The sequence below is a fragment of the Arvicanthis niloticus genome, chromosome 13, assembly GCF_011762505.2.
Source record: "Arvicanthis niloticus isolate mArvNil1 chromosome 13, mArvNil1.pat.X, whole genome shotgun sequence".
NCBI classification, from domain to species: Eukaryota; Metazoa; Chordata; class Mammalia; order Rodentia; family Muridae; genus Arvicanthis; species Arvicanthis niloticus.
The window spans coordinates 68,857,078-68,881,554 of NC_047670.1; the positions used below are offsets into that span (position 1 = coordinate 68,857,078).

General features: G+C 41.0%; 1 pseudogene; it reads left to right on the forward strand.

Annotated features, from left to right (window-relative positions):
- Positions 1-1,708: 1,708 nt before the first annotated feature.
- Positions 1,709-24,477, forward strand: part of LOC143434251 (ATP synthase F(0) complex subunit C3, mitochondrial pseudogene) — a 34,676-nt pseudogene continuing 11,907 nt past the window's right edge.

Genomic DNA, 24,477 nt, shown 5'->3' on the forward strand with positions numbered 1-24,477 from the left:
ATCTGTGGAAGCCACTTAGGCCTGAGCCATACAGCTAAAGAATTCATATTCTTGCTGTGTGGATAAGAAGTCTTGAAAAAAAAAATAGACAAAGTCTGAACATACCAATGGGTAAAATTTGCTACATTCACAATATGAATATGCAATATGTAATAGCACAACATTAATAATATAATTTTAATATGAATATGCAATATGTAATAGCATATTAATAATATAATTTTAATAACAAAAACTTCAAATCACATTATAATTCTGATGTTTCAGAAATAATGGTTATTCAAACTTGACAAGAAGCACTGTGAAAATAACACATGGTGGCCAAGCACTTGGGTTAGGAGTCTAACTGCACAGGACCAAACCCCACCTCTTCTACCTGCACAGGTTCAAATCCCACCTCTTCTACTTCATATAGTCGGCAAGTTATCTTTCCAAATCTATAAACAAGATGAATACAGTTCCATCGAGTATACTAGTTACTTGTTTATTTTGTACAGTTGAATTCTATAGTGTTTTGAGGATGAGTGGCTTTATTTAGTTTTGTAGTTTGACAGCAGCACAGTCTATCACAGCAGAGAAGTCACGACAGAAGGAGCCTGAGACAGCATGTCCCTTGAGAGCATGACAGTTGAGAAGCTGAGGGAAGAATCTTGTAAGTCAGCTTACTTTTTCCTTTTTACGTAGTCTGACAGTTAGGATGGGTCCTCTCACGTCAATTAATGCAACCTAGAAAAATTCGTCAAAAACGTGGAGTTTATCTCCTGAGTGGTTCTAGATCCTGTCAAGTTGACAGTCAATATTAATCATATTAACCATCTTAGCAAGCTATCGTGAGGATTAAATGAGGGGTGGGAGAGGGCACAGCACTTGGTACACAGGAGATTCTAGTACACATTGCTATTGTGTGGCCATCCTATGAATTTTATAGTTCGCTAACCCATAACGAAAACTTCGATATGGCCTTATCTGACATCAGTTGGAGAGGAGGGAGGCTTGATGCCCCAGCGTAGGGGCATGCTAGAGGGTACAGTGGGAGTGGGTGAGTGGGTGGAAGAGCACCCTCATAGAGGCAAAATGAAGGAGGGGGGATGGCATGAGGGGGGCATTGTGTAGGGGTAACCTGGAAGGGTAATATCATTTGAAATGTAAACGAATACGGTGATTAATAAAAAAAAAAAAAAGAAAGAAAGAAAGAAAGAAAATCAGGATAGATTCAAGTTATGGGAGGTCAGAAACAAGCAATTTGAGAGAGGAGGCTCCCCTTGTAAGGCTATGTCACATTTTGACAAGGTTATAAAAAATGCCCTTGTAGTCTCCTGGGGAAGGCCCCTGGGGGAGGCTTATGCAAGTGCAAGGCTCTGGGGCTTTGAGCATCACGGGGAGTGTCTGCCTCTGGCCCATGGTATTCATGTAGGTTTTGAAGATTTGTACAATGTTATGTAGTCCTCTCTTCAGACTTCCCATGCTGGCCTAGTTTGCCTTTTACTGCTGTGGTAAACACAGCAGGAACCTGTGGTAAACACAAAAGGAACCTGTAGAAGAAAGAAAGGCTTCACTTGGCTAACTGGTACCTATTACATTTGATCACTGAAGGAAGTCAGGATGCAAACTCAAGCAAGATCAGAGGCAGGAAGCACTGAAGAGTGCTGCTTATTCTGCATCTTTGTAACCAAGAGAGCTTTCCACCCACACCCAAGTTCCCGAAATAATGGCTCTGAACTATTTCCGAATAAATGCCGGGGCCATAGCTAAGGTTTGTTCCCAAACTAGCTCCTAACTTGACCCCTTTATTCTTTTCTATGAGCACCACATGGCTGGTTACCTCTTCTCAGTTTCATACATCTGTCTCCATCAGTGTTGGGGCAAATTTCTCCTGCACCTGACTCAATCCCAGAATCCTCTCTCCCTGCTGGGACTTCCATCTCTTACTTCCTACCTAAGTTAATATGCCAACAGCTTTTCAACTGACAGCTGATGCTTCCACATAGAGCACAAGACACTCTCTCTACATATCTTGGCTATTCTTTATTGCTGTCAGAAAACTCCACAGCCAAGGCAACTTATAGAAGGAAAAGTTTACTGAGGAATTTCAGTTTCAGAGGGTGAGTCCATGATCATCATGGTAGGAAGTATGACAGCAGGCTGACAGACATGGTCCTGAGATGTTAACTGAGATGTTAGCTGAGAGCTAACATCCCTATCCAGAAGTAGGAGGTAGATGGATAGCTAACTGGGAATGGGGGTGGAGTTGAAAACCCATCTCCAGTGATGCACCTCCTCTTACAAAGCCACACCTCCTAATCCTTCCCAAATAGTTCCACCAACTGGGGAATAAGCATTCAAACATATGAGTCTATGGGGCCATTCCTACTCAAACTACCATATTCAGCTACCTTCCTTACACAACCAGGCCCACTTGCTCGTGGATAGCATAGCCCATAATAGGCTGAGCCTTCTTGCATTAATTAGTAATCAAGAAAATGCCCCACAGGTTTGTCCACAAGACAATCTGATGGAGGAACCGCAGGTTAATCTGATGGAGGAAGTTCCCCGGGTGAGGTTCCTTCTTCCAGGTGTGTCAAGCTGATGACTAAAGCTTAACTATGACCTGGACTTCTTTGAGCTAAGATTGTCTTTACCAAATGAAATTAGATAGTATGGCCCAGGCTTCTCATTATACCATTGGAGCCTGTCCACAGCAGGATCAGGAACATGGAGATGTCCATTTGTTTCCTTGGAATCAAGAGACCACGTGGCCTCTTTTTTGAATGGGAAATGATCAGTGAAGAAAGTTCCCTTTACAAAGCCAGGAAGATGCGGGCTGGGATCCCAATGTTCCCTCCAATGGCTTGCCTTCAATGGCATCCTTCTACTAAATCTCACACCTTGAAGCTCCCACCCCTTCTAGGCTGTACCACAGGGTATACACCAAACCTCCAACACACTCAGGTATTTGGGAGAGATTCAAGAGTCAAGTTACAGTTTGTGTATTTGTGAATGTTCACATGGTTAATGTACAAATTTCAATGGTAAGGACCCATGCATAATTCTCCATGGCTGCTCGTCTCCTCTTCCTCCAGTTCCTCCTCTTCCTTCTTCTTCCCTCCTCCCGACTACTCACTCTGCCTATCTCTCATACAGCCTAATCACCAAGCTTTATACAAATGTAGTGGGAATATATCCTGCTACATGTGAGTATCTGCATCTGTATTGGGCAGGTGCTGGTAGAACCTCTCAGGCTCCTGTCAGCAAGCACTTCTTGTCTGCAAATGGGATGGATCTCTAGGTGGGACACTTTTCAACCTTCTAAATGTACCCTTCTCCTCCCTTCGTGAGACTTCTTCCTTCTAGATAGACTATCTGCCTGATTTGTGATCAAGAGCCCAGGTACTTGCCATCCCCACTCTAGCCCTCTATCGTGTAGACACTCTGTGCTCACAGTATTAACGATTAGTGAGAGCTCTTTTCGTCACGCTGTAGGCAGTGACACAAAAATACAAAACCGACTGAACGCTATCTCATTTAAAAAGAGCTATTTAAACCTCGGGATGTTTTGAGGAATTCATAACCATTGTACCTGGTAAGTGGGCAAGTGGACCGTACAAGCTAATATTTTATTGTTGTTATTTACTTATTTTTCTATTCTTGATTCAAATAATACTTAATTGTTTCAACTAAAGAGACCCATGGTAGGCAATAAGATGGAAACATGTGGTGATTATTATATCAAAATATTATAATGGCCATCCTGAGATTTCCGAAGTGACTAATCAAATATTTCAATTTTTATAGATTTATCTTATGACCCAGCTGTGCCACTCCTGGCTTTTTTACTCAAAGAACTCCAACTCAATACATCACAGATAGGTTTCATATCTGTAGCACGGCTTACAGCAGCTAAATTATTGAAACTATGTTGTCCATCAACAGAATAATAGATAAAGAGAATGTGGTATGCATACACAATCAAATTTGTTTCACCTGTAAAGACTAATGACGTTAGATCATGGGCAGGAAAATGGATGCAACTGAAGACTGGAACATAAGCTACTTTTGGGTAGAAAAATATGACGTTTTTCTCTCATTTGTGATTCTTAGTTTTTATACAGATACATATAACGACGTATGGATATGACATAAAAGTAGAGGCAAACTGTCAAGAGGAATTAAGGGGACTAACAGGGTTGGGGAGGTGAGAGATGAGGAGGAAGGGGTGTAGAGTAAAGAATCTCAACATGCATTGCTCATGTGAGTATGGTCTAATGTAACAACATGTTTACGTGAACATACACAATGAGATGTTTACATTTCTGCTTAGATTTATTTATTTATCATATGTTACTTGCTCTAGGTATGAGACCTAATCCCATTGAGTTCAGAAAAGGGCATCAGATCCCCTGGAATTGGAGTGTCACATGGTTATTGTGTGTCATGGATGGTTGTGAGCCATCGCTCAGCTGGAAACTGAACCTGGGTCCTCAGCAAGAGAAGGACCTTTTTAACTCCTGAGTCATTGCTCCAGCCCCTACCCTCGAATTTTAAAATGATAATGATTTCACAAAGAAATATAAAACAATGTTCACTTTCAGTTGGGAATAGTGGCAAATATTTACCGTCTCAGCTCTTAGTAAAGTAGTAAAGCTGAAGAGGATCATTGAACTCAAGGCTGACCTAGGATCCTGGTCTCTGTTGCCAAAGAAAGTGTAATTCCAAGTATCCTTGCCCTAAAGTAACTTGACATGTCATATGGAGATTGCTTAGAGCAATGGTTCTCAACCTGTGGGTCATAACCCTTTTGTGGGTTGACCAACCCTTTCACAGGAGTTGCATGTCAGATACCCTGCATTTCAGATACTTACATTATGATTCTAAGGACAACAAAATTACAGTTATGAAGTAGCAATGAAAAATAATTTTATGGTTGGAGGTCACCACAACATAAGGAACTATATTAGGAAGGTTGAGAACCAATGCTTTAGAGCTTCCAGTAATACTTCCTTTCTTCATTCAAAATTAAAGAACATCTTGCCTGCTGGTTACACTCATAGATGTTCCTCTGGTTCAGATATGGAGGCTCTTGTGGTAAATGTTTGGTGATGCCACCTGGAACTGGAGGAGTGTTTAGAGGTGGGCCCCAAAGAATTGCCCTTAGCTCATTGTAGGATGCCCTCAGACAGGGTTGCAGGAGACCTCAATTCTCTACCTCTTCTGATTCCTAACTCTAAGGACCAACGTGTTTAGCAACAGACTTCCAACTACACAGTCTCCTCACCATAAGACTAAAAAACAAAGGATCTACCCAGCCATGACTGCAACCTGTAAAATGGTGAGCCAAGACTAATTGTTTCTCTTTATAAGGGAGTTTTCTCAAGTATTTGATTTTAGTCATAGAAAGCTAGTCAATATGGATGTTGGATAGGAGCATTTCCTAGCCTCCTTTGTATGTAGGATAAAAGTGAAGTTTAGGATAAAATTTACTTGAGCCTCTGTGTGTGTGTGTGTGTGTGTGTGTGTGTGTGTGTGTGTGCCAAACTTCTTGTGTAGAGGTCAAAAAGCAACTTGCAGGAGTTGGTTCTCTCCTTCTGCTACCTATATTCAGGCATGGGACTTGGGTCATCAGGCTTATCAGAGAGCCCCTTTACCAACTGCACTATCTCACCAGCCCAAAGCCTTTCTTTACACCCGTCTTAGTTGGGGTTTCTATTGCTGCAATGAAACACCATGACCAAAAAGCAATTTCCACATTGTTGATCAGCACCAAAGAATGTCAGGATAGGAACTGAAGCAGGGCTGGAACCTGGAGGCAGGAGCTGATACAGAGGCTAGGAAGGGGTGCTACTTACTGGCTTGCTCCTTGTGGCTTGCTTAGAACCCAAGGCCTGACACTAGGTCTAATCTCCATTCAACCTTCACCCTTCAGTCATGTACACAGGTGGAGGGTGTGAACAGGCCCCAGGCCCTAGAGAGATTTACATACTAATGAGGTACCTGAAGGCCAGAGGGTCTTCCTCCCTAGTCCCTCCAGCCTCTTGCCCTCCCTATTTAACTCAGGTCTGCCCTGGGTTTTTGGGGGTGTGCATCCAGATCCATCCACCATCCCTCATGCCAATAAACCGGTTTTGGAAGTTCAAGGACTTTCTCATGTGTTGGGGCCGTGTTGTGAGAAACCGTGGAGAGGCCTTTAGTGAGCAACCGGGCCTAACTTCCAGCTGGAGGAACCCAGAGCGATCCCAACCAACTACCACAGTGTGGCCTGAGGCGCCCTGGGTTCCCCAGCAGATCACCAGCCAAGGGATGGAACCCCCAATGGGCTGGGCCCTCCCCATCAATCATTAATTAAGAGAATGCCTTACAGCTGGACCCTATGGAGGCATTTTCTCAATTGAGGCTTCTTCCTCTCTGATAACTTTAGCTTGTGTCAAGTTGACATAAAACCAACCAGTACAATATTACATTACTTGTCTAGTTTCTGGTCCACTTGCCTTTCTGATCGATTGGTTGAATATAGTTGTTTTGAACTTGGGCCTTGAGTACCTCAGGAATGAAACCTGTGTTATTGAACATGATCAGCAGAAACTAGTCCGTTTCGTTCCCTCTCTGGACTTTTGCTTGGAGCGAAATAAATCACTCTACCACTTAACTGCCATCCTCGTGAGTTTCCATTGCTGGCAGAAAAGCTTCACTGTACCTGAGACCTGACTGGAGCAGATCATTTCTTCAGATAAGAGTCTCACACACCCCTCACCAGCATGTGTGTCCTACACTGGGTTTCCGTAGGGACGATCATTTTCTGCTTATAAGACTTATAATATCATTGCCTTGACATTTACATGCTGCGTTTAAGAAGCACTGCTGAATTTACCACTGTTACAGACAGAAAGAAAACAGCAAAGACAGCCGGTGAGAAGTGCTCGTCTGGCTCTTTTGAAGATCGACTTCTGCTCCTGGGAGTATGATGAAGTGTGGCTTCTGAAACCGCTTTGTCACGAGCTGTCAGATAAGTTGATTCCATGGTAACCACTGAGGGAAGACGGCCGATAGAAATGAAAAAAAAAAAAAAAAAAAAAAGATTAGATTGAAAGCATGTAAACAAGAGTGTGACTAAATGGGCTTGCCATTTATTTATTTAATGAATATTCATCAAACCTTTCTGTGCTGTTTGCTATGCTCACGTTCATGCCAGGAGCCTATCTTGATACTTAAGTATAAGCGATTGTGTCGCTGTCATACCTGCCTCTAAAGTTACAGCTAAATGTGCATCAGCATCTCCAGGATCTGCCGAGCGATGCTGAGATGGAACAGCATATCGAGGCTGCTTAGCGTTTGCAGTAAAATACAACATGGCAAAGGCTACAGGGCCAGAACTAGGCATTAAATGAAGAAGGCTAAGCATTAAGGCTGTCACTAGCGATGGGCTATTCTGGGGAGGCAAGCAACTTGACTCCTGATTAGAAACCAGGTAGGTAATCCATCTAGTGCCATGTTTTTCAACCTTCCTAACACTGCAACCTTAAACATAGCTCCTCGTGTTTCTGGTGACCTCACAAATTATTTTCGTTGCTATTTCACAACTATAATTTTGCTACTGTATATCATAAATATCTATGTTTTCTAAAGGTCTTAGGCAATCCCTGTGATAGGATTGTTCACACACCCCACCACCACCACCACCCTGCAAAGGGGACTCAACCCACTGTTTGAGAACCACAGATCTAGGACTTGAAGCCATGCTAGGAGACAGAGAACAAAGACCACAGGTTCTGAACAACAAACTCAAGTCAAAGTGCACTGGCAGCTCAGGTTCCAGACAGGTTTCTATTGCTTTGGGGACAGCAATAGAAAAACAAAATGGCATTTTCTACTAGCAAAGAGTCAGTGCATCTATAGAGATTTTTTTTAATATTAAGACCTGAGAGAGAATTAGTGTCATAGCAAGAATTTATGTCAAATTTCAGATACCCTCGGCTAAGAAAGAGTATCAGAATGAATCGTAATTTTGACCCAAGTATCCAAATTCTAGATCCATTAGACTTTTTGAGTTAAAAATCATAGGATCTTTATAAAATACAGGACTGCAAAGTTGTCAAGTTGGGATCCTGTGAAGATAAAGATGTAGCCCACTCCGGCTGTCTGAGTAACCACACAGTGAGCTCCTCACACCTACACTTGTGTATGCCACATCCACCTCAGCTACAGTGTGCCTGGGTTCACATGGCCACCGGATCCATGACCTCAACTCTCATAGCACACACTGAGCCAAGTCCATTACTACACAGTCCTGTTGACTTCCTACAGTTCCTGGAACCAAAGCCAACAAAGCCAACAAAGCCAGAGGTGTGAACGATAACAGCCTAAACAAACAAAGAAACAGACCCTTTCATTAGTAACACCACTTGATAAAGGGGTAAGGACTGTTGGTCCATCATATACAAAGTTCTCCACGCAGGGTCACAAGAAAAGAACACAACATGCTGACCCAGAAGAACACAATAAATTAACAGCAGATCCCCTGGAAAACTGAAGCTGACGAAAACCTCATATGTAGTTCCGAGGGGTGACTGTTTTAAAAAGCAGAATGAGATTCAAAATCACACCAATAGAGTAATGGGACTAGGAAAACAATGTATAATGTGGCCAAGAAACACAGCAAAAAGGCAGAGATTTTGCAAAAAGACTTCACATGCAAGGAGAAAAAAGCCCAGGGGTATATAAAGCAATTTTGAGCAAAAGTTGCAAAGCTAGAGTCATCACAGTATCAGAAATTAAAGCATGCAACAGATAGCCAAAACAGGTTGTGCTGTAAAAATAAATGCATACATCAGTTAAGTAGGTGAGATAGCCCAGGAAAATCTCATACGCTGACAATTAAAAATATATATTCCATCAAGGACAACACCTTTCATAAACATTGCTGAAAACATTGGCATTTAAACACAAAAGCTTGAAGTGAGATCCCTATCTCTCACCCTATACAAAAATAAGCTCAAGATGGACCAAAGCCCCAGATTTACATTTTCAGACCACAGATCTACTAGAAAAGGCAGGAGAGAGCCTCTAAGGCGCCAGTGTTTGTATTTCAGATGAGGCCTCAAGACAACTAGAAACAAAAAGAAACATAAAATTTAACAGATGGGAATATGTCAGATCAAGCAACTTTTGCCCAGCAAAAAAAAAAAAAAAAAAAAAAAAATCAGCAGGCTCAAGAGACAGTCTACAAGACAGAGACAAACTACTCAAGTGACCTGAGGTTGACATCCCTGTTATTTAAGGAACTTCAAAATTTTTGATAACAAAAGAAAAGGAACAGCCCAATTTGAAAATAAGAAAAGCACATATGAGCAGACATTTCTCAAAAGAAGAAACTCGGGGCTGGAGAGATGACTAGGCAAGTTAAGAGCATTGGCTGCTCTCTTACTGAGGACCCAAGTTCAATTCCCACACTCGCATGGCAGCTAGTAACCCTCTGTAACTCCAATCACGCTGCATCTTGTGACCTCTTGTGGTCACTGTGGGCACTGCAGGTAATATAATATACAGACATATATACAGAAAAATATATACACATAAAATGGTTTTAAATTTTTAATTTAGGAAAAAGCTAGTACTAAAAAAGACCAAACCAACACCTTCATAATATATATAAAAAGAAGATCTCCCATACACTGTTGTTGGGAATGTAACAGTTGAAGCCTCTTTGTAGAACAGACTGGAGCTTCCTCAAGACAAAAAAAAAAAAAAAAAAAAAACAAACAAACAAACAAAAAAAACTATGTGAATAGCTATCACCCTCTGGATATACACCCAAAAGAAATGATATCAATGTATCCAATATATATCTGTATGTCCATGCTTTTTTATATGTATATGTGAGCATGCCTATGTGTATATATGTGTACTATATATATAGGGATGTCAGTAGTGGGTGTCACACCCTCTGTAACTGGAGTTATGGGTCACAATGTAGATGCCGAGAATCAGCACCTCTGGTCCTCTAGAAAAGCAGTAAGTGCTTGTAACCTCTGAGCGATTTTGTCAGCCCCTTAAATTGTTTTTAAAATAAGGGGTAGGCCAATTATTTAGGAAAGATAGATCCGACATTCTAATTTAGATAAAGTAGCATGCTGACTCCTCCCATGTCTTCAAAAGGATAACACGTAAATCTAAATTTTTGCTAGAAAATTAAACTAAGACAGTTGATTTCAAATATAAGAGTGGAGTTGGCCTGTCTGAGGGGACATTCCCTCACCCTGGAAGCTGAGTAATCTTGAGTCGTAACAGACAGTCTGATGACAAAACTATCATCAAACGGGAGCCAGGTGACCTCCCAGCTCCTGCAACAGCACATGAAGACACTGGGCCCTTGGCCCACACTCACATTAAAATCTGTTTGTTTATCTCAATAGGCTTGAAGCCGACCAGATTTCGCACAAAACAAAAAACAAAGAAACAAAACAAAAAACCTTATCCAAAATTACCTACTTTCCAGAATTCTACCGTCAAAAATATAAAATTCTAGATTTTAAAATTAATCGACAAAAAGGAGCAGAAATAAGGTCCCCTCCCCACACACACTGTGAAGCTGTAGAGTGATCAGAGACCTAGACTCATAAAAGGCAAATAAAAAAGAGAAAGGGAAGGGAGGAGGGGGAAGGGGTGAAATTGCAAATAGGCCCTTGGACATGCTGCAAGTACTCCAAGCAGTGTAGGATGATTGAAGACTTGAATTAAAAGCAGATCCATGCAACAAGAAACATATTTTGTAAGGAAGGACAGATGCAATGGCTTATGGCGTCAAAGGACGTGGGCATGAACCGGACAGAGCGACTTAGCCACGCAATCACAGAAGAGTGGTCAGCGGGGGGCGATAGAGAGCACAGAACGAGGGGGATGGAGACTCCAAGGCAAGTGGAGAATTTCCAGTTGATTTCAAGTTGATTTCAGAGTTTAACTAGACATAGTAAATGACAACTGATACATAGTTGACCCTCCTGTACTCAAAAAATTCTCCAGATAAGAAGAGGGGAGTCTGCAGAGAAACAGAAGTCCAAAGACGTTGATAGTTACTAAATCAGAATGTTCAACTCAAAAAGATTTCAAAAAGCATTGGTCACCTAATTTAAGATGTGGCCTGTGAATTGAAGGGAAAAGGACCCAGACTCCAGCCTTTTCTCCATGGCCAGCAGTAATATCTTCTGCCAAGATCTTGGCTTTTTGGCATAAATAAATAAATAAATAAATATTTTCATACAACAAAATGGGGATAACATAAACTGGATAGAATCAGGATTAAATCCAATGAGTGTGGTAATGTACCACATATATGTTTATTATTATTGTAAAATAAAGATTAATGCTTATTTTAGGGGGGTTGCTGTTGTTGTTTTAGGGTAGTTTTCTTTTCCTGTTTAAAATGTTCAGGAGTGAGAAATTTTGTTCTCAGACAATTTTATGCATGTACAGTGTGGACACTGTCCTACACTCTCTCATTTTCCTCCCAACCCCTCCCTATCCAAGCCTCCCTACCCATCCCTCCCTCCCTATCCATTCCTCCCTACCAACCCCCTTCTTCTTCACAACTCTCTTTCTTATGTTCATGACTCTGCATTTTGATTTGTGTCCTACAGAGCTTAACCAAGGCAGCCTGTGTGACCATGGGTTTTGGAGTTATCCATTAGAACCTGCTGAGCTCACTAGGCACGCAGATGAGTGTATGCTTTTGTTTTCTCTTCTAAAGTCTGTTAGCTAAAAACAGTCAGTGGTAGGAACCTGGTAGTTTCTTCTCCATCCACAGCTAATTGTTAAGACTATCTGATTTGTGTGGGCTTTAAGACCCTCATCCTAGCTACCTGGAAGCCAGCATTCTGCTAGCAGCCTTCTGATGAAGACATAGAACTCTCAGCTCCTCCTGCACCATGCCTGCCTGGATGTTGCCATGTTCCTGCCTTGATGATAATGGACTGAACCTCTGAACCTGTAAGCCAGCCCCAATTAAATGTTGTCCTTATAAGAGTTGCCTTGGTCATGGTGTCTGTTCATAGCAGTAAAGCCCTAATAAAGACAGAGAGAGGAGGGTCAGTCACTGCATTCTAATTAAGGCAACAATCCATCAAAGGCTGCTACAATTCCAAACAGATGTACACTGAGCATAGGTGCATCCAGTTTCATAAAATGAATACCTCTAGAGTTATATTTAGTACTTATAGACTAGCCCCAATATGGATTCAGTACTTGTACTTGAAACCTCATCAACTTCCAAGTCACACACACACACACACACACACACAGAGAGAGAGAGAGAGAGAGAGAGAGAGAGAGAGAGAGAGAGAGAGAGCAGAGTTAAATGACATCTTAGATAAAATTGGACTCAGCAGATATCTACAGAACACTCCACCCAAACACTGCAAAATATTCTTCTCAGAAGCCTATGTAGCTTTCTCTAAAGTGGACCACAGATTAAGCCATAAAACAAGTCTCAACAACTATGTGAAAACTGAAATAACTTCTTTCATCCCATTCAACTGCAACAGAATAAAGCTACAAATAAACAGCAAACTACAAATAAAGTAAATTCTAGAAAATAAATTTTCAGATTAGATTTTTTACAGTCTTTTGAGATTATGATATAACTACGTCATCCCCCCTCCCCTTCCTTCCTCCAGCCCCTCCCGTGTACCTCTTGCTTTCTTTCAAATTTATGGCATCTTTTTCTTTGTATGTGTGCGTGCATGCGTACGTGCGTGCGCGTGCACGTGCGCGTGCGCGCGCGCGCGTGTGTGTGTGTGTGTGTGTGTGTGTGTGTGTGTGTGTGTATACGTAAAATCCTAAATATGTAAGTACAATCTTTCCAGTCCATAACACGTTACTTACATATATATAGGTATTCAGGGCTCACCCTTTGGTATTGGATAAGCAGTTGGTGTGAACTTTCCTGGAAAAGCCTCTTCTCTCAGCATACCTTGGTTGCCTGTGGTTCTTTGTTTAGGGTTGAGGCTCCATGAGCTTTCTTTCCTCCTTCCGTGTTAGCATTGTCTAGTGGTGCCATCATTGTTCAGGTCTTGTTTAAGCAGCTGTGGTGGTTAGACTTTATCTGTGTAGCTTCCCTGTATTTTCTAGGAGACACAACCTCACAAAAAACTCACTGTTCCTCTGGCTCTTACCATTTTCCAGCCCACATTTTGCGGCGAGCCCTGGGCCTTAGGTGTAGGAGTTGCGCTGTAGAGGCATCAGGTGGGACTGAGCTCCACAACTGCAGTTTGGTTAATTGTGATTTTCTGTAATGGTCTCTGTTTCAAGGGGAAGTTTCCTCATGGAAGGATGAAACTACAATTATCTGTGGGTATAAGGATAAATATTCAGAATGTAGGTGGGGGTTGTGTTGATTTAGTAATGCAATCGTCGTGGGTACTCATTCAAGATCCATGACTTTACTAGCCCCAGATCAACACGTCTTTTTTGTTTGTTTGGTTGGTTGGTTGTTTGGTTGGTTGGTTGGTTTTGTTTTTGTTGTTTGTTATTTTTTAAAAATTGTGTTTCAGAAACAACTAGTGGCTAATCCAATCCCCAAAAACGAATATGCTACTCACTAAGAACTATCTTGGTTTTGTAATGGCCATGGCGAGAGTCTCTGGTGTCACAGTTCCCTATACTACAAATACCAGTTGTCATACAGTATTTGCCTTGGCTGAAGTTACCCAGCTTTGGCTGCTGTTGCTTGTAGGTCTGAACAATACATAAATTAAGCCAGTTGCTTACCTAACTTTCCATAAATATGCACCATGGGGAATAGGTCATGCCAGAAAAATAGATAGCTACGCTGGTAATGAATGTTAATCAGTTTGATAATGAAATGCATTACTCTTGCCAGCGACTGCCTGCTTCTTTATAAGAAATGCTTTAATGGAGGACCATTTGGGTGATAGTCATCCAAAAGCTGTTCAGAAGCCACCCTGCATGGCATTTGTTGCTCCTGGCAGAACACGGGCAGTATTCCCAGTGGACACTGCTGAGCCAAGAGAGGAAAGAAGGGTGCCTGGAGATGCAGGAAGTCGGGGTGAGCTTCAAACCTATGCTCCCTAGAAGCAGATTAAAATGTTGCTAGACTTAATTCTAAACAATAAAAATCTAATCGGATATTTTGAGCTCACAGTGCCAGGTCAAATTTCAGTTTAGCATTTTCTAATTTCCTGTAAAAAGAGATTATACAATACAATATTTCTTTTCTTTCTTTTTGTAACTTCTTTCGATACCGTGTCCCACATCTGTTTCCTTATTTCATACAACTGTTTGTGTGTGTTCTGGCATCCCTACTGGCCTCCTCATTCCTTTAAGGTGACTCTGCTAACAGGAGTTCATTCTATTGCAGAGTACGTAATCCAGGGATAGAGAAAGTTCGTCCACGATCCAATACATCATTTCCAAATTTGTCATGAAAATCAGATGCCCCTTTGTAAAGATAGCTTTGTTGTTGTTTGCTGAGTGCTTCAAAGTTGTAGACAACTTAGTGCAGGTTTTGACCCAAGGATATGACCCAGAGTTGAAGATGGAATTATAGAAAGCATGGGGGTAAATTGGGAACAAATGCCTCCCCATATTCTTTCCAAAAATAAACAATTTTGAGACTGGTTGCTTTTTGAATACTTACAGACAGATTGGTATATAAACTTGTGGAAGACATAATATCAACACACACACAAACAGACACACAGACATACAAACACACACACACAGACACACACACATACACACACACTTCACTGCTAACACTGATCTATCATTTTAGTAGTGATTTCCACACATCCTTTTGGGCTTTGCCTTTCCCCTGAAAACTCCAAAATCCTTGACGTGACCAGGAAGAGAAGCTTGCTCTGTCCTGTTCACTCAAGCAGAGAGTGAGACAATTTTGTCATTATTTGTTTCTTCTGAGGGACAGGAATGCTGGGAAATGGTTCAATGGTCTGAGTGACTGTGCATATCCATTTGTGACAGAGCCTTGTGTCAGCTGCTGCCAGTCATAGAGAAACTATGCGTGCCCTCACCCGTGGATACACTTTACTACAGTTGCTTCTATGCTTAATTAGGCAATCTCTCATTCTTTACCAGGTTAACAACTAAATACCCAGCATAGCCATCTTCCTGTTCTCCTTTACGATCTAGGATGTTTTCACATCCAATAGTCGTCTCTTAAAACTCAGAGCTCTAATTTGTGGTTTTGGTTTTTTGGTTTGGGTTGGTTTGGGTTGGGTTGGGTTTTCGGGGGGGGGGGTTGTTTGTTTGTTTTCATTTTTGTTTTGTCATTTATGTTTTGTTTTGTTTCAGATTTTGACAAGGTATCTCCTTGACTGATACTCTCAGAATCTCTACATTACTGTCCCTCCTTCCACCTTCGGTGTCTCCAAGGTGATGTGTTTGTCTGAAGGAATTGCCCAGCTGTTTGGAAAATAATTATTTTCACCTTCTCCATGGACTTAGTTGATTCTACCTTTGAATCAAGCACAAGTACCCTTTGCTTATTTTATATTTACAATGGAGCAGTCTTCATCTCTAAATTCGGTTGAAGTTGTGTGAACTCTCCATTGACTGTGAGTAAGAAATGGTCTTTATGAATCATATTCCATACAATCTCCTTCCTGGGCACCATCCACCCTCCTCATCACTCTTGTCTACGTGAAGGTCACATCTTACCTGTTGCCTTGGAACCAATGCTCCTTCAGAGGACCACCATTATTTTTCCAATGGCTTCTTCTAATTCATCACCCTCCCTGAATTTTCTCTCTACAGTCCTGAATTTCCATGTACTTAAATTTTCCAGAAGTCAATCTTAGATCTTTTCTCAGGTGTTACCCACTTTGTATATAAAGACAGAGTCTCTCACTGGCCTGAGACTCGTTGAGCAGGCTAGGCAAGCTAGCCAATGAGACCCATGGATGCATCTGTCTCTCCTTCGACAGCTCTGAGATTAGAAACACACTCCACATGCTGGGTTTTTTTGTTGGGTTGAACCCAGCTTGTAATGCTTGCTCTGCAACTGAGCTATCTCTCCAGACCCCAGTGTTAACTTCTGGTTTGATTTTCACTCATTTCTTGTTTGCCACCTCCATAAATGCTCTTTCTTTGTCACATCTATTTCTGTGCCTTGAGCTGCAAGAAAAGTTGCCACCCCATAGTGGGCATTGAATAAATAATCATTGAGCAAAGGTCAAAGCATGATTGCTTTACGGGTGCTTCTTTGTGTGATAAATAGAGGCTAGAATAAGAAAAGATAAAGCATGAACCCTAGGTATAGTAACCATTATAATCACAAATTAAACTTATGCATAGAATATCAGATATTAAGGGTGGCTATATTCCTACATGGCTACTACCAGATGGTTAGCTCATTCTTGGGCACAGGAACAGTCTCTCCATCTGTCTACATGCCTTAGCCTGTTTACTATGTTTTAGAACAGTTTCTGCAGTGTAAAGAGATATTTACTGAATGAGTGAGTCAGTCAGTGATCTCAGGATATCCCTACCTTCAGTAATTCTTTTATCTAGATGGAATAAATTCAGTTATAGTAGTTCTTAAGCAATAACATCAGTATAGCTGTATTTTATCCTCGTTTTTTTACACCTTTTTTTATTGGATATTATATTTACATTTCAGATTTTATCCCCTTACGCCATTCCCCCACCACCCAGGAACCCCCTATCCCATCCCCCTCCTCCTGCTTCTATGAGGCTATGCCTCCACCCACCCCCCTCACTCCCATCTCCCCACCCTCGAATTCCCTCCCACTCGGTGTTCAGCCTTCATAGGACCAAGGATCTCCATAGGTGGGAGAGGAGTCTCCCACCTATGCCCAACAAGGCCATCCTCCCCTACATATACAGATGGAGTCATGGGTCCCTCTCTATGTGCTCCCAGGATGGTGGTTTAGACCCTGAGAAGCTCTAGTTGGTTGGTATTGTTGCTCTCCCTATGGGGCCTCAAACCCTTTCAGTTCCTTCAGTCTTCTCTCTAACTCCTCTATTGGGAACCCCTTGAACAGATCAATGGTTAGCTGTGAGCATCTGTCTCTGAATATATCAGACTCTGGCAGACCTCAAAGGAGACAGCTATATCAGGCTCCTGTCAGCATGCACTTCCTGACATCCACATCAGCGTCTACCTTTGGTGACTGCACATGGGATGGATACCCAGGTGGAATGGTCTCCATACGGCCCCTCCTTCAGTTTCTGTCCCACACTTTGTCTCCATATTTGCTCCCTTGAATATTTTTTTACTCTTTCTAAGTAGGACCGAGGCATCCACAAGAATTACTGAGTACCTATTTAGGTGCTGTGTTAAAAATAACTAACCAACCAACCATGCAACCCCTGCTTGCATAGGATCTCAGTATGATGAGAAACACATTAATAATCACTGAAAGAAAGATAAAGTTGCAGGTGAGACAAGTGCTCAGGAATGGATAATGATTGTGTTGGAAATTATCATACACAACTGCTTAAATCAGATGTTAAAATATTTCTCAGACAAAACATATAGCTTGGTTATTAAAGAAAATTATTTCCAAAGTAGGAGCTGGATAAGAAACAAAGGAAAATTGTAATTTGGGCTCACATGCATAGATTTACTAAATTAGATTAACTACAGAACAACTCACATGTTCAAATATTTGTTTTCGGGGTAATTCTTTCTGACTTTCTGCCCTCAGGTTCACTGATTGTCTTTGAAGTCACAAAGATGTGGAATATTCCATTCTGCCGTCAAAATGAATATTTTCTCTTTTGAATTGTTTGTCTCTCATAACTCCTTTGATGTTCAAGGGACTAACAAGTTTATTTAGGAACTGAAACCACCATCCAATAAGAGAGAAAAAGACACTGATGTTTTGGGTGAAAATATTGCTTTATCTAGCACATTGGATACTATTTGGATATGTGTATGACTATGTATACTATATACAATATACATATTCCTGGAGTATATAACTCTACTGTACTGGCATTCCTTCCTGTGACTTGAACATTTCCACCTTAGTAATTTGCAGGAAATCCCTGAAAGTTCTGTAGGAAGACATGAATTGAAGAGGAAGACATCTACTATGAATATCTTCTCATAATAAACATTGTTGTGGTGGCCTTTCTGGTTTACATGGGAGCTTTAAATTGTGTCTTTTTCCTACCTGGAAATGTTTTGTAAAAATTTAAAGTCTTTCACAAACAGACATGTAGATATGAACTCTGAAGATGCAGGAACTTTGAGAAACATCTAAGAATAAAATCTCTAGAAGACTTGACGTTTCCTGGATCAGAAGGAACCATCAAATTTTATACAGCTTATACCTTATTACCATTACCAGGATATCCTTCGCTCAAAGTATCTTATGTTCCTAGACAAAGTGTGTCTTAGCTACTTTTTAATTGCTTTGGCGAAACACCATGACCAACTTATAAAATAAAGAGTTTAATTTGGGTCCCATGGTTGCAGAGGGTTAAAGTCCATGCTATCATGGTAGACAGCATGGTAGCAGGCAAGCAGCGTGGCACTTGAGGTCACAAATAGATCAACATGCATGAGGCAAAGAGAGCTAACTGGGAATAGCATAGATCTTTGAGACCTCAAAGCCCACTCCCAGTGACACACTTCATCAAGGCCACACCTCCTGATCCTTCCCAAACAGTTCCACTCTCCTGGGACCAAGCTTTGAAACATCTGAGCCTATGGGTCATTCTCACTCAAACCACCACAAGGGGAATAGACACACTGTTCCATTTGAGAGCATATTCTGTATGTGCATGTGTCGATGATATAACATCTACAGCTCAATTACACAATGTTTTCAAATCAATTCTATATGAATGTATTGACCTATGGACACTAGGAAAACACTCATTTGTTCTCAGGTTTCTATTTGCTCCCCCTCCTTCCTTCTTATTCTCACTCATCTTTTCTCAAAAACATCAACATTTACATGTAATGTGCGGAAGATTCCCTACCTGCTCTTGACTACTAACCCCCCAGTTTCCAGTTCCAGTCCACATAGGCTATTATTCATTAATAATACTTAATAGTAATTGATAATTGTCTTACGGTTTCTATTCCTGCACAAAACATCATGACAAAGAAACAAGTTGAGGAGGAACGGGTTTATTCAGCTTACACTTCCACACTGCTGTTCATCACCAAAGGAAGTCAGGACTGGAACTGAAGCAGGTCAGCAAGCAGGAGCTGATGCAAAGGCTATGGAGGGATGTTACTGGCTTGCTTCCCCTGGCTTGCTCAGCTTGCTTTCTTATAGAACCCAGGACAACCAGCCCAGGGATAACACAGTCTACAATGAGCCCTCCCACCCTTGATCACTAATTAAGAAAATGCCTGACAGCTGGATCTCATGGAGGCATTTCCTCAAGGGAGGCTCCTTTCTCTGTGATAACTCCAGCTTGTGTCAAGTTGACACACAAAACCAGCCAATACAATAATATTAATAATATTATTATAATAATTATCAATTATAAATATTATATTAATGTATTATATTGTGTTGTATGTTCATGTAATATTAATTATAATTGTAATAATTAATTATTATTAATAATAATTTCTTGTGTGACTTTTCAGCTTTATTGCATGTGTGTGACGTGGATACAAATGGAATGCATATTCTTACTGTTGTCTCCCGAAATGAAATTTTCATCCGTGTGTGAGTGTGTGCACACCCGTGTGCACAGGTGCATAAATGTGAGTAGTGTGCCAAAAAAAAAAAAAAAAGAAAAGATCGGTGCTGAGATTGTGGAGATGGAAGGCAAAATGACATGTATAACAGGAAAGAAGCAAAGACACTGGGAATGTTCCAAAGAAGAGAAAAGGTAGGGGAGATGGGGGATGGAATATCTACTAAGACATACTTGGCTTGAAAAAACCATATTTAAATTAGTATACTTATTTTTATTTATATATAATATATATATTATGTTTAATATAATGTATGTAAACTTAAAAGTAAATAAGTGAACAACAATTATGTATACTGTTGGCATCTCCTATCTTTTTGGTCACTATGTTATATTTTCTTTAGTAGAACACAATTTCTTCATATTGGTGACAACACAGCATTCTGTATTATGTGTGTCATAGTTCAAACGACTTTATAGAGATGCATATTTCCTTTTTTTTTTTTTTTTTTTTTTTTGCTGCTTCTAGTGTCTTTGCAGCTGAGAGTAAGTACTTATCATTTCTCGTCTCTCATAGGTGCAAATGTTTTCGTAGGATACATTTCCGGAAGCAGAGCTCCTGCTGAGAAGTAAATGTGTCTGTATTTTACAGACCTTGCTAAATGACTTTGATAATTGAAACTGTATCATTTTGCAAGAAGTGTATGAAGGGACAACCATTCCCCCTCCACCCCCAGCCCCCACAGAGCTACCAACGGAGTCTAACGATGCTCTTGAAATTTGTGTGGACTAATTAAGAAAATTGTTTTAACATTTATAGCCTCTGTACCAGTAACATTTAGCATTTTTTTAATGCGTTCAACCCACTTACATATCGTTTTCTATAAATTGTTCATCCATATGCTTAAACATGCTTCACACTTTATGACTTTTTTCTTTGCATCTCGTTGATTTCTACCTCACCAACTTACAGGTTCTGCATATATTTGAGAAAGTTAAACTGGTTTTGTCTGTAACACAATTTTCATATATTGTTTCCCAGTGTGTTTTTTATGTCTCACACCATTTATGGTTTACATTTTGGCAGAATCACACAGGAGTTTTATCATCTAGGTTTCATTTCTAATATGCTAATGTATGTATATTTGCTTTTGAGGATTCAGAACCAGGCCTTTTCCATACCAGTATGACACGGGAATTAACTCCTCCATGTCTTCTTTGCTTAAATATACCTGTGTTTTCACATTTAAATCTTTGCCTGATACCTGTCCTATACTGTATGTGGCATGGATACAACTTTATTTCTCCAAATAGTAACTAATTGCCCCACAACTTTTCTTTGAATTTGTACTTTCCCGCATTTGCCTTGAGATGGTGTCTTTTTAGTTTATTCAATTTCTGAATGCATCTCGTTGTTTCTGGGCCTTCTGACCCACTGACATACTGACTGTGCTCCATTGACTATTGAGGTATCAGTCAGGGTTCTCCAAAAAGTTAGGACAGAATGAATGGGCCATTTTGCAGAAAGAAACTATTTCATGGCTTGGACTCACACAATTAAGGAGGCTGAGAAATCTTTCCATCTACCTGAGTGATTCAGAGACCCAGAAAAGTGACCAAAGCAGGTGAAATCCTGACAGCTGATGACATAAATTCCAGCCACAATCTGAAGACCCAAGAATAGGATCATCAGAGCAGTAGATTAGCCAATGTGTTCCAGCAATGGGGCAGAGTGTGAATATGCTTGGTCCAGGGAGTGGCACTATTAGGAGGTGTGGCCTTGTTAGAGTAGGTGTGGCCTTGTTGGAGGAAGTGTGTCAGTATAGGTGTAGGCTTTAAGACCCTCATCCTAGCTGCCTAAAGCCAGTGTTCTCCTAGTGGCCTTCGGAACAAGAGGTAGAGCTCTCAGCTCTTCCAGTGCCATAGCTAGGATGAGGGGGTGAGATAAATGTATAGTTTTATATAGATTGATTCCCTGTTTTACATGTGCTTTTTTAAAGATTTATTTATATATTATGTACACAGTATTCTGTCTCCCTGTGTGCCTGCAGACCAGAAGAAGGCATCGTATCCCACTACAGATGAGCCACCATGTGGTTGCTGGGAACTGAACTCAGGTCCTCTAGGAGAGCAGTCAGTGCTGAGTCATCTCTCCAGCCCCAATGTACGTTTTTAATATATCCTGAAAGTGCAGCATGGTCTAAGGCACTGAGATGCTTCGTCTTCATACACTTTTCCACTCTCTCTGGCTGTGTGTAACAAACAACTTAATGTATATAATATGCAAGGTGTTTTCAGTTGGTCTGAGGCCACTAATCCCTTAACACAATGCAGGATACTTTTAGTAACACTGGGGTGGGATCTGGTGCTTTTAGGGAATGAAGTCAGAGGCAGTTATAGTTCAAGGTTCAAAATTAGGAGTTCTGCTTCATCCTGGATCCTCCTTACAGGATAAATGACAGTGTACCCCAGTTCCTTGCTCATAGTGTTTAACACACAAACACCACACATACGGCAGTGCATTCTGCTCTGTAAAGTTGACCGCAGAAGTTTCTTCTCAAGATCCCATAAGCCTAATGAGGAATGGATAGTGGTTAGTGCTACTTATTATTTTGGTCATTAACTGAGGAACGTCTTACACTGATTCATTCATTCAAAATTACAATGTCATTCAGGCCACAAGACAGCTGGGTCAGTAAAGGCACTTACCACCCAACTGACAGCTGAGTTCCTTCCCAGGGACCCACATGCTGGAAGGAGAACTCAGTCCCTTGAGTGTCCCTTGGCTCGAGCTGTCCCTTGAGTGTCACACAAACAGCATGGCATCTGCACACAGTACTGAAGTGAACGACCATTGTTGTGAGGGAAGCCTAGCAGGGACCACCACGTGGACACTGCGAAAGCCAAAAGGACAGTGTTGCTAGCTGGCAGCTGCTTGGGAACTTACCCAAACATGCTGCCCCGAGCCTTACAGCCCTTTGTCTTTTAGGCACAAAAGTCACATCCTGGTCGTGACACTGTAGTTAGCAAGAAGCAGAACTACAGAAGCCAAAACTATAGATTAAGTCTCTGTGTTTATTTTGGCAGGTGTGGGGCCTATGTGACAGTTTTAACATGGAATGGAGCCTCTGACTTGGCATCAGTTATGCCAAGGTCTGTGGGCCTGTTACACTGTATCATTTCAAGTTAGAACATTAACTTACTTACACAAACAGGAAAATTAAACTCTTACAGGTGTGACAAAGTGGTCACACCCCTCAAGTCACCCCTCAAGGTGACTGCTTGCACCAGACTGGGTCCATCAATATCCTGTCATGGAAAAGAGAGGAGCTTATGGGGCCCATCCCTCCTTAAAGATGTATCTAGGTAATTACTGTTAATGTGAGAGAAAGATTCTCTTCAGTCGTGTAGATATTAGCATGGTGCTCACAGCACTGAATCAACCCCTCAACCATGCTACTATAAGCCAATGTATGTATACTGATTAGGTGATTAGGTCATATTCTCTCTCTCATATCTCTCTCTCTCTCTCTCTCTCTCTCTCTCAGAAAGGGGAAAAGGAAGAAAATGAACCAGTAATTATACGAGGAGACAAAACAAAGTAATGATGGGTAAATGTATTTGCAATACACTGTCTACATGCATGGGAAGTGTCATACTGAAACAGTTTTGTGTATATTTAATATATGTTAATAAAACATTTAAAATTATGTTCATTTGTAAAATTGTTTTCATAGGTTTTTTTCATTTCATTATTTTTGTTAATTTACAAATTACATATTTAGGGTATATAGCATGTTTTATATACACATACACATTGTGGAACAGTTAAACCAAGCCAATATTCTCATAACTGAATCTTTGGTTTGTATCGAGGAAAAAAACCTATTACAATTTCCAGGTCTGGACTGTTGTTAACTACAGTCTCCATATTTGCTATAAAGCAGGTATTTTGAACTAACTCTCTGAGTCTAACTGAAGTTTTGCATTCTGACCAACATCGTCCGAGTCTGCTGTCAGCAAGCCTCTGGTGACCATCGCTTACTCTCTGCTTCCATAATCAACCTTTGAAGCTCCATGTACAAGCGAAACCATACGGTATTGTCTGGAGAACCAACAACCGCTGCAGGCTAGCCTCTGACCTCCACACTCATGCCATGCGCTGCCCCCGGAAAATAATTCTTTTTTAATGAACTCAGCTCAACCTGTTGGAGATTGCTCCTTGAACTCGGTGCCATTAGCAGAGAGGAGATTTGCTACTGGTTCCTACGGGTGAAAATGGCACCATTTTTTTTTTCAGCACAAAAATGTCGCTCCCTTAAAGCAATTAGAATTTGCTTTTTGTGAAAATCGTATGCAAAAATCCAATATATTATTACTGCAGAGAATCATAAAGATTTTTATTTATAGATTTTTAAAAAAATGTTTCTCTTTGCATTTCAGGAGGAAAAATCAACAACAACCAAAGAGAAAAACCACGAGTCATTTACAATCTGAGCGGGGGCGTGAGGGGAGGGGTGGTTCCGCAAGGGACAACCAAAGCTAAAATTAAAATCTTGTTGTACTGAGAACTCCAGTCCTGACTTACCTACTCTAGGAAAACACCAAAAAGGCTTCTGAGAATCGGTTGACTTGGTATAAAAGCATAAAGAATTGTTCTCTACACCGATCCACGCACCGCCCTGCCCTGTTGCCTGTCCGCCTCAGCTGGGGAGACCAGCTCTTTGGTCCCTTCCCTTTTAAACCCAAGAGCTCTTGCTTTGGGTTCATGGTCAATTCTCACCCTATAACTTGGATTTTTATTTCTATATTAGTAGTTGACTT